Raw genomic sequence first — 10,603 nt, forward strand, 5'->3', positions numbered from 1 at the left:
TCTGGAAAACAAAACTGCATCAAATTAAAGATTCGAAAATAAAACTTCATGCTATTTAGTTCCATGATATTCCAGTATGTTGTGTTTTGCATGATTTTGCAGACATCATCTCTGAACAATCAAACTTTGGCTGATGCATTAAACAGGCTGCGGTTTAGACAATGAGATGTGAGAGGGGAGCGAATTCAGAAACGGGGTTTCAGTGTCTTAAGCTGGCCCTTTTCTTTGTGATCCATTCATTAGTGGAGTAAACAGGAAATTATGTCACCCTTTTGGTTATCCTCTCTTCACACAAAGCTCTTTTTGCCTAAAAAGTCACAGCTCAGAAGACAAGGTGGGGGGGCAAAACTTGTACTGCGACGCAGGTGTTCTAGAGGGAGGGAGAGAGAGAAAGAGATGATGAGACGGAGAGAGACAGCAGCAAAATGGAAAAGTAAAAGTACAACAGGACACAGACAGAGAGAGAGACAGTAAAAGCTATAATGGAAACAGAAAGTGGCGGAGACAAAGGGGAAAAAGGAGTGGAAAAGAAGAGGGTGATTGGGGTCGTCCTGGGGGGGTCAGCTCTCCCAGCCTCAGCGTCTCTCTCCCTCCCTCACTGCTGCGCTCTGTCTCTCTCTTTCCGTCGTTCTCACTGGCTGCCTCTCTCTCTTGCTTCGCTCTCAAAGGCGTTGTGTAGCGGTTTTCCCCTCCTTCCGTTGCTTTTCTCTCTCACGCTCTCTCCGTGATGCTGTCTCCCTCTCTCTCAAGATCTTCCCACTCCTCGAAAGTGACTCAGCCTGAAAGAAACAAAAAAAGGAGCGTGTGGATTTTTCACTCTTCTCTTCCTCTTTACTCCCCCCTTCTTCTTACACAATCTGACAGACAGCCATTGTAAAAGCAGACGTACAAGCCCCCTGTCGCCTCTCTGATTTCCCTGTCTGTCTGTTTTTCTCTCATTCTCACTCTCAACATGCACAACTGTTTAACACTTACCAGCAACACAGACACCTGCAACAAAGTCTGATGAGGATGACTATGAGAATAAATAAGCAAACGTGAAGTCTCATGGTAAATGCAATGACGTCTGAAGGAGAGCATTAGGCACTATGAAAATGCATAGTTTCATTCATTAAATCAGAAAGCTCAACAAAATATATTGTGTATGTACTGTACACTAGTGCTGTCAGTCAATTAAAATATACTTAATCATAATTAATCTGTTTCTTTGTAGTTAACCCACTTTCAATGTGAAGAAAACTATGTGTAATTATAGTGTTATTATTGTGTGTACTTGATTATTTATGTGCATTCATATCTGAATATATGTGTGTGTGTGTGTGTGTGGACACTAGAAAGAGGGAAGCTTCTGCAAAAGTGCCTTTTACCCATCACTCTCGGACAAAGAAATATAGAGATGAGCATATTGCATGCTAACACATATTTAATGCTAACTTAACTTACAAAATAACTTTACATATGGAATTGCATGAGTAAAGCTAGAATTATGCAATTGAACAAATGAGATTTGAGGTGAAGGGCAAGATTATCAGTAAATAATGGCTTAAATTCTGGTTCCTCACACAAAACTATTCTGACTTAAGATGAGGTAATATTGTGAAATAGTATTACAATATAACTACTTTCTATTGCTTATTGCCCTTTTTAGAGCTTGACATATTAAAATCACCTTTCATAGAATAATTTTAAAAAATCAATACAAGGTTAGAACAACATGGAATGAGCAAACGATGACAAATCTTTCATTCTTGAGTGGACTATCATTTTAAGAAGTTGCTAATGAGTAATAACTGACATCTTAAGATATCAGATTGAAAAAAACTGTGAAAGCTGAATCATTTTTAGAATGAGGAAAAGGACTTCAAATTACAACATTGATAAATGTGGCAGCATGCCAACACTTACTATCATCCAAGAGAAAGACTAAGAGATGGAATAAATAACTACAATTATCATGTGAATACTACAAATGAGTCCTAAAAAGTCTTAAAGCAGTCTCAAAAATGTAGCAGATAGCTCAGCACGTACGTAAATCCGAAGCATTACATCAAAGCAGTTTCATCTATGCTGCACAGTGACAGTTTTAGAAAAACACAAAGCAAAATATGTCCCTCTGACAGAGAAGTCAAGCAATAAAATAAATTTACTGTGAGAAATATAAGATGTTTGAGGAGATATTTGCCTGCATTTCCTTACCTTTAAAATGCTAAAGTACATTTAAAAGGATGTTAATCAAAATGTTTTGTTTTTGCAGAAGCAGTCCTACGTGTCAAATCCAAGCATTCAAATGTGTGCGAGCAGAGAAAAGGGAAGTCAGCATTTTAGGATCACTAACAGGGTAAACCTCCAACGGCTAAACAGATCAGCTCAGAATGAAAGAGTGAATCAAAGAGCGAAAGAGTGAAACCATTCGTTTTTACCTGAACTCAATCAGAATGTGCCAACATTTGACAATCATACTCAACCATAAAGTAAGAAATCACTCAACATATTTGTTACCAGTGAAGTGTGAACCGTGATAAACAGAAATCTGAATGCACAATTGTGATGCAGTGTTGTGTCCTCTATAACAGAAAGACAAATGACTGATAGGCTCCTATTTTCCCTTCGGAGATAATTAACAAATTATGTTTGTTGCAGACTTTTGGACACTGTGCCAGAAGACATCACAGCTACTGAGTAGACTGCAGCCCATAAAGATACAAAGACCAACGCAGCTCCCTCAATGTCATATAGGGCCAATAAAGAAAATGACCTGCAGGGCTCCCTCATAACAATTTTTTTTTTTACAGCAAATCACATGTGGGTCAGACAAGGAATATTTAGCATCCTTTAGTCATTCAGTAATGGCAAATGAAGGGCCTCTTGAGGCCAGAGTATTTACAGTACCAACTGATAATTCCTGGTTGTGTGCATTTAGCTGCAACCTTAATCTGCTGTTAATATGGTAAGGAGAGTACATGGGTGATTCAAGGTCCAAAGAGATATCAGTGAAGCCCTTAATCATTTAACACGAGCAGGAAACCCTGAACGTGACTCACCTTGGAACCTTGGAAGACCCTGCTTGTCACTAAAGCAAGAAAAAATCCCCTTCATTTAATCCATAGAGAAATTGATTTTTAACGTTAATGAATAAACCTTTCAAGACAGACCTACCTTAAATTCTGAGGAGGTTAAGCAATGACATGCTACTGTAGAAACCACAAGTCAGTGTCATTACAACAACGCTGTGTTTAATAACAACTCTTAGCTCACTGCATCCAGCATTTGGAGTCTTGTTCTACTATTTTTTAAAGCAGTCATCTGTCTGATTAGTTTTCTGACAAGACACTCAAGAGTGAGTACCACACCATAAAGAATCAGCAACAGACTTCAGATAATACTGTGCTTTAACCTCACTTTAACACCTTACCAATAAACATATTTGTAAATATTTGAACAGAAGCGCTGTTTTGAAGCTGTAAATAAAGTGAATTAAAAGACTAAACTTCTCAGACAGGTTTTTAACATGCTGACTGCTAAAGTACAGCCAGCTGCCCACATCTCATTATTACTTGACAATTGTTTCTCATTTTAAATGCACCACCAATAAAAGTTATCAAATTACACTCAAACTACTTGCATGTAATCTGGATATTTAGAATAATATTATATATATATATATATATATATATATATATATATAATATTTTATGTAACATATAAAATAATGCTTCATGAGATGAGATCATTGCCTCATAAAAAATTGCCTCATTTTTAAATTTCCTGTATTATTTTGGCTTCAAATCAAACTAGAACATGAAAGGGAAAAATACTTCAAGACAGACCAAGGCTGCTGAAAAAGTTGGCCGCCATTGTTGCTCTCTATTGGATTTTTATGGTTCCCAGAGTATATTTAAACTTTAAGAAATTAAAAGTATTTTTGGTGTTAAGGAATAGAAAGTTTCTGTTTGATTGGGCCAAAGGAAATGTATATTGTTTGGCCTCTATGGGGGTGATAAATATTTCATGCAAACAAATCAAATATAACACCGAGGTCTGATATAGAATGTAATGATGCACATTTACATGAAATTCCATAGTGAAATAAAATAGGAACCCACAAGTCTGAGTTGGACCAAGCTGCCTTAGAAGTTGCAATAAAGCAAAAGACACAAGACGCTAAACAAGAGGAACGATGTGTTTCAGCCCCATTAAATGGTCATTTTCAATAGGGCTGTTGAGCTATTCTACCTTACCAACCAAGCCCCAACATCATCTATATTCTGGCAGCAGCACAGACTCTCTGTTCCTTTCGCTCCCTTTGAGTGACAGGAGACACAATTCCACTGCGTCACTGTCGCAGTCAAGCATCTGTAAGCCTATCACCGCAGCACTATCTGGGGATGTCCTGAAGCTGCCACACCAAATACAATTTTTCCACACAAATGAGGGGAGCACCCTTGAGATAATCATTTAATTCCTGAGCAGGCCTGGGAAGCAGGGGCTCTCCTGGTGAGCCCAGACAAACACAGACACGCAGCATCAATCATTCTCAGCGTGCCACAGAGCAACGTCTAAACATCCGCCACAAGCCTTCAACGCAGAATGTACATTTATTTATATTGAACTATTCTCAGATGTATTGGCGCAATACCCACTACTAATGAACAAACTGGGAAAGGCAAATAAGCCCACATTTTCATGGTAGTATCATTCTGAATTGTTAGAAAAAGAACAATGTGACTGCTTATGGTCGTAGAGATGGACTCATGGAGGGGGGGGGTCATTTAAAAATGGGGTCAGCAAGAATTATTTTTTTATTTATTCACTAAGGATGCATTAAATTGATTATTAGTGACAATAAAGGCATTTATAATTTTACAAAATATTTCTATTTTATATAAATGAATATTATATAAAATTTTAACTTTCTATTGATCAAAGAATCATGATAAAATTATTAATAATAATAAGAAGAAATGTTTCCTGAGCACCAAATTTAGCATAACAATGATTTCGGAAGGATCATGTGACACTGATGAAGTAATAATGCTGAAAATTCAGCTTTGGCATCACATTTTAAAATATACTAAAAATGTAAAAGTGTTATTTAAAATAGTAATATTTCTGTTATAATAATAATAATAAATATAATAATACTGTTTTTACTGTATTTTTGATCAAATAAATGCAGCCTTGGGGAGCATAAGAGACTTTCTAAAACAAGAAAAATCTCTTACAAACCTCAAACTGCAACTCATGATATTATGAAAAGGTGCAAGAACTCCAGGCACTGCATCTTTAAATTATTCCTGTGATAAGATAGATATCTACTGCGAATACAAACTGACACCATCCAAAGTTTCTAACATCCCCTGAAAGAGTTTTCAACTGATGGATATTTTCTCTTCAAGTAATCAGAGAAGAATCGCTGAAGGTGAAATCCAGCCCTTTCCCAGCAACACTTTCAATTTCACTAATCGCTGCTAATGTTACCCTGAAACAAAGGAAATCCGTGAGCTCCCATCACAAGTCCCCTACAACAAGACTCATTCAGAATAAGCTGTTTACAAAGCCCTTCCAATATTGTTTTTCATGAATCTTCTTTTGGCTGCAAAGAGCAAATTCGTAATGTGGCTCTGGTTTGCCCTATCAGCACTTTAACATGCAAAGACTGTAATGCACCACAAGCAGGGTGCGAACTACAGGGGAGCTAGGCTCCCCTTAATAAGGCATGGGCTCCCCTGAAACCGTGATTTGTGAAATTTTGGGGGGTCTCAAAAAATATTGACAACGTGTTATTTTGACATGCAATTTCAGTTTTGTGTAATGTGATCCTCATAGATTATTATGTGTAAAATTGCAAAAATATCACTCATTCATGCATGACGGCCATTTAAACCTAATTCACTTCAATAAAGATAACTATACATGCTATTCTTGTCATGAGCACCAAGGTGTGGGGGCGCTGTGGTGCAAATTCCACTCATGTTTAGTACATGTTAACGCATAGATTCGTGGAAAAAATATAAACGTTGGACTCTGGTCGATTTTGTGTTAAGGTAAGGCATGTTATTCGCAATAATGTGTTGTGGCTGGGTTGTTATAGGTCTGCGTGACTCTCGATGTCTTAGGCCTAATTGAACGGAGGAATTATGGTATTCTTCTGTAGCCTGACGACGAGTAACTTTAACCGTTGTTCATGTGAACTCAAAGACAGCCTGATGCTTTTCTAGACTATTTGTGGGTGGCTGTTTGTTGTTTCACCTATCAATTCGTGTCGATAAAGTATAATAGGGTAAATCCTGTATAGTGATTTATCCTATATAGCGCTTGCATAAAGTAGTGCATACACTTGTAGCTGTTATGTATCTTTGTAAGTCATTGTAAGCCCTCTTTTGAGGCACGTGCACGAACATCCACGGAATAGTTCGAACACTGACCACAAGAATAATTAAACACATGCTCACATGTAAAGCAATGTACTACACTGTTGTATTCAAAACAAGACATTAATATCCTAATCTGACAATGTATTTAAAGTTAGTAATATGGAACATGCCACCACCCCATTCAAGGATTCAAAAGACAAACCACATTTGTTTTAAGTAACTGAGAGCTTCAGCATCTCCATGAGGTTTTGTTTGTATGTAATATGAAAGAGTTGTATGTTGCAGAGAGAGCCGTGAATAATGAAAGGTTTCTCTGCAGTCAGCCACCAATGCTGCAGCCGCAAACACTGTAACAGAAACTGAGAAGACGCTGTGGTCTATCTAAAACCTAAGAAGAGGAAATGAGAATTTGTGAATGAATACTGGCGGATGTGGATGTCTGAGGACTCCGAGGACCTTTGCTAATCTGCTGCAGTCATTATTCAGGAGTGCTCTTACTCTTTCTCTCCACAGAGCTGGAGAGCACTTAATGTGAGGTCAATTTAGTAATGTCTTTAGCTCTTGTTTTATATAATCTACTTAAAGACTTTCTTAAAAATAATTCTTCCATTTATAAGGCTCGCAGGATGTTCAAAAAATTCAGTCAAGCACGTCAGAATTAAACTCTAAAGTTATTTATAAAGTTAAACTTATGTTGATGAAATATGAATTTGTTTCTTTTTGAAAAAATACAACACAACACTTCTACATCAAGAGAAATGTGTCATATAAAGTGAAAAATAAAAGCAAACAGCAGCAGATGTGTGATATGCACCAGTGTTTAAACGGCACATTTGTTTATTTTTAACTCAATTTGAGTGAAAGGCTCATCTAAAACAGCTCTTTTCAGGGTGTCTGAAGATTCCGGAAGCATTGCTGCCAAGCTTTGTTTGGAACCAGTAATTTTTTCTCAATGTGCACCTAAAGAGATTTCATCTGTTGCACCATTTCCTGAAGTTTTAGATCTAAATTACATAGATGATGCATCAATATACAGCCAAATAATAAGATCAATAAGGCCAACTGACACTATTGATTTGACAAAAAACTGTAACCACATAGCTATAACTGAAACAGACTGTTTAGGCACAAAATAAAGCAATAAGCCCCATCGGCTTCACAGGGCTTATTGCTTTGATAAAACGGTTATTCCATATACGTAGTAAGGTTTCACAAAATAAAACAGAGCAAATAAAGTGTAATGAATGATATTAATAAAAACATTATTCTTCCGCCAAACAATGTAGTTCCTCAGAAACGGTTGTGGTTCCAACAAAGTGGTTGCCAAGCAACACACAAATGTAAACAAAGGTGTATGTTTGTAGAGTAATTTATGACAGTTTCGAACTTGGCTCAGCCAATCAGAATCAAGGACCGGAACTATCCGTTTTATAGCCATCAATAAAAAACAGGTTATCTTAGTGAGAAAATTAGCAATATGGTGCAGTGGGAGACTTGATGAAACTGAAATAATCGGTCAGTTAGGCTCACTAAAGGTCAAGTAGGTTGAAGTTATGCACACACACATATTCATATGATTTTCTCAGCTATTTAACATGCTCTCTGAATGCAAATATTATATCATATTAATTATATTTCTTCCCAACAACTAATTTATCACAAACTAGCTACTATTCAACAGCGAGCAAGGCATTTTCATCATTACATTGATATACACACATAAAGAGCATTATGTTCATTGGTCAATAACATGATCCTCATGTGTTTGATCCAGATCTAAACTATTTAAAAATACATATAAAATGCTATTCATACAAAAATGGCTTAAAAACATCTCTTCTATGATGGATTTTAATTTCTGCATTTTGATATTTCTATGAGGTTTAAACTCATGTCAAGGCGGTGTAACTGGGGAATCTTGGAGAAAAAAATATTAAAAGTTTGACATTTTTTAAACAAACTTGAAAATGTTAGCTTTATCATGCATTATTATTTTTATTTAACTGATTTTTTTTGTTTTTTTAATAAAAACATTATTAACATTTTACAAACTTGTGGCATCACTGTGCATCAAGGTCTTATAAAAAATGTCACACATTTTGGCCTTTTTATGAAAAGGCATGTTTTGTTCAAAACTGAGTATCCTCAAGATTATTGGTATTCACAAATTCAAAAAGTATGATACCAGTAGTAAAATACAGTAAAAAACATATTCTTTACCTTGTAAATATGTTAGAAAGTAATGAACGCTCACTCACATGTATTAAAGGTGCAATGAAAGTATCTTAGTAAACCACTTTGCAATTTAATCATTAAAACAAACTGTTTGTAGAATTTTTTTTTTTTCAAAATCAACGTGAATGCAAAGCTTAAATTTCTAAGAAAATGGCCAAATGTTCTTTAAAAAGCATTCTTAATGTCATGATGAAACAGAAGTAGCGACAGATATGTACTGTAGGGAAAGAACTTGGTTCTATCCTTTAGATGTTTACCGGATTTTGAGATGTGGGCGCTGAACTCAAAAGTGGAGACAGATGAACATTACCCTGCAGGAGTGGGGTTTAACTGGACTAAAAGTTTGGAGATGTCCTGCAGACCTCACCAGAGAAAGTCTGACGTTTCAAAGGAAAATCCTCACAGTCCCACATGCAGATGGTCCTACATGCAAGAGTCGAAATTGGATTTCCACTTCGTGGAAGTTCGTGTAACACCGGCGACCTGCTGACCAGCTGTCATCGTCTTGATCCGTCAGGTGCGAATCTGTTACCTCAAATGCAATGAATAAGCTGGCTAATGAGAATGACAGTACGTCTTCCTGCGCCAATCGTGATTTACAGTTATTTCAACAGAGATTATGTTTTGTCGAAGCTTTTGAATGACTAAAATGCATTTGCAAATGGAAGGTGGAGATGTCTCGGGAGCTAAAAGTGGAAATTATGCACAAAAAAATAGAAGACACGCTAGGCCATAAGCAGAGCTCATTCCCCTGCTTCACAGCCTCCACGCCGCAGCATCAACTGTTTATAAGCGCTGAATGATCGCAGGCTGAAATGACCCGAAGCTGCGTCACAGCCAGCCAAGCGCTCCGTCAAATGGGACATTAAACATTGCCATTACAGTCGTGTAGCGGTTTTTTACCTGGCGCTGGCGTCGTTTGGGAGACCAATGGGCTTCCCTCGCCTGCCTGAGTATGTGCGCGTCCTCCTTACAGGCTCGAATGGAGCATGGATGGACGGGATAATCAGAGAAGCACGCCTACAGAGAGAGCACAGACTCAAGTGGTCACTACTAGAGTGTTGTCTCGAAAGGAGGGGCTGTATGTGGAAAGGCTGCGGTAGTTCCTTACCCCGGGAGCCGCCGCTCACACACACCACAGCAGCGACGTCACATGCAGGTTACCCGCTCTCACCCAGCGTCTCCTGCTCCAGTCCGCGCCGGGCTCGGTTGCTCCGTCTCCCGCCTGCCTCCTGCTCCATAGACGCTCCTGCGTGTGCTGTGCGGCGCGAGGAAATCTCGCGAGAGCCGCTGTGTTTACAAGAGATGCGCCTCTTCTGTGGCGCTCTGCGTGGAGGGGAATTCTCTTGGAATTAACAGGATTCCCACGGTCAGGGGAAACCTGGAAATAACAGGAATATGTCTTGAAAAGGTCGTGGAAATTAAAATAATCAATCAGATAATGAAACAATAGACTTTTTTGTGTAGGCCTATACATTTCTAGTTATGCTCTAAATTGTGAAGTATGTAATGCGGTAAATACTGAGCTTTAGTAAAGGTAGTGTAGAGATAATTCGGATTATCCTGGTTGCATAAATTATAAATTATGAAATATATATTATGTTATATATTGTATGTTATATATAAGCTAGATAGACGTATTAAAAAATATAAATACTATAAATAATACTAAAACGACACTGATGGGCCTAAATCAGTACAATTATGTGTAAGTAAATGTGATTAATGATTTATTTTAGCCTGAATCATACATATATAATGCAACAATGATTTTGAAGGTGCTTTATTACATAAACCCATAAGCACATGCACCTGGCCTGCTGGATATGAATTGTATTGAAAGTCCAGGTAAGCCTTGTATGTTGTTGTATGTTGTGCTTGTTTTTTAGTTGTATGTAAAAATTAGGGAGAGCCATAAATCTGATACCAAGGAAAATTATGATTGTCATTTCAATAACTATTTAATAACTCTGAACTGACTTTTATTATTATGC

At 37.4% G+C, this 10,603-nt stretch overlaps 1 long non-coding RNA gene across 1 annotated transcript; it reads right to left on the reverse strand.

Annotated features, from left to right (window-relative positions):
• Positions 1 to 564: 564 nt before the first annotated feature.
• LOC107587844 (uncharacterized) lies at positions 565 to 9,945 on the reverse strand. Its single transcript, XR_001609516.1, has 3 exons — positions 9,721 to 9,945; positions 9,513 to 9,629; positions 565 to 779 (listed from the first exon to the last, which is right to left on the reverse strand). It is a non-coding gene; the product is annotated as an uncharacterized lncRNA (long non-coding RNA).
• Between the last annotated feature and the right edge of the window lie 658 nt (positions 9,946 to 10,603).

This window comes from Sinocyclocheilus grahami, unplaced genomic scaffold, assembly GCF_001515645.1.
Source record: "Sinocyclocheilus grahami isolate Dianchi unplaced genomic scaffold, SAMN03320097.WGS_v1.1 scaffold96.1, whole genome shotgun sequence".
In the NCBI taxonomy this organism is placed as follows: Eukaryota; Metazoa; Chordata; class Actinopteri; order Cypriniformes; family Cyprinidae; genus Sinocyclocheilus; species Sinocyclocheilus grahami.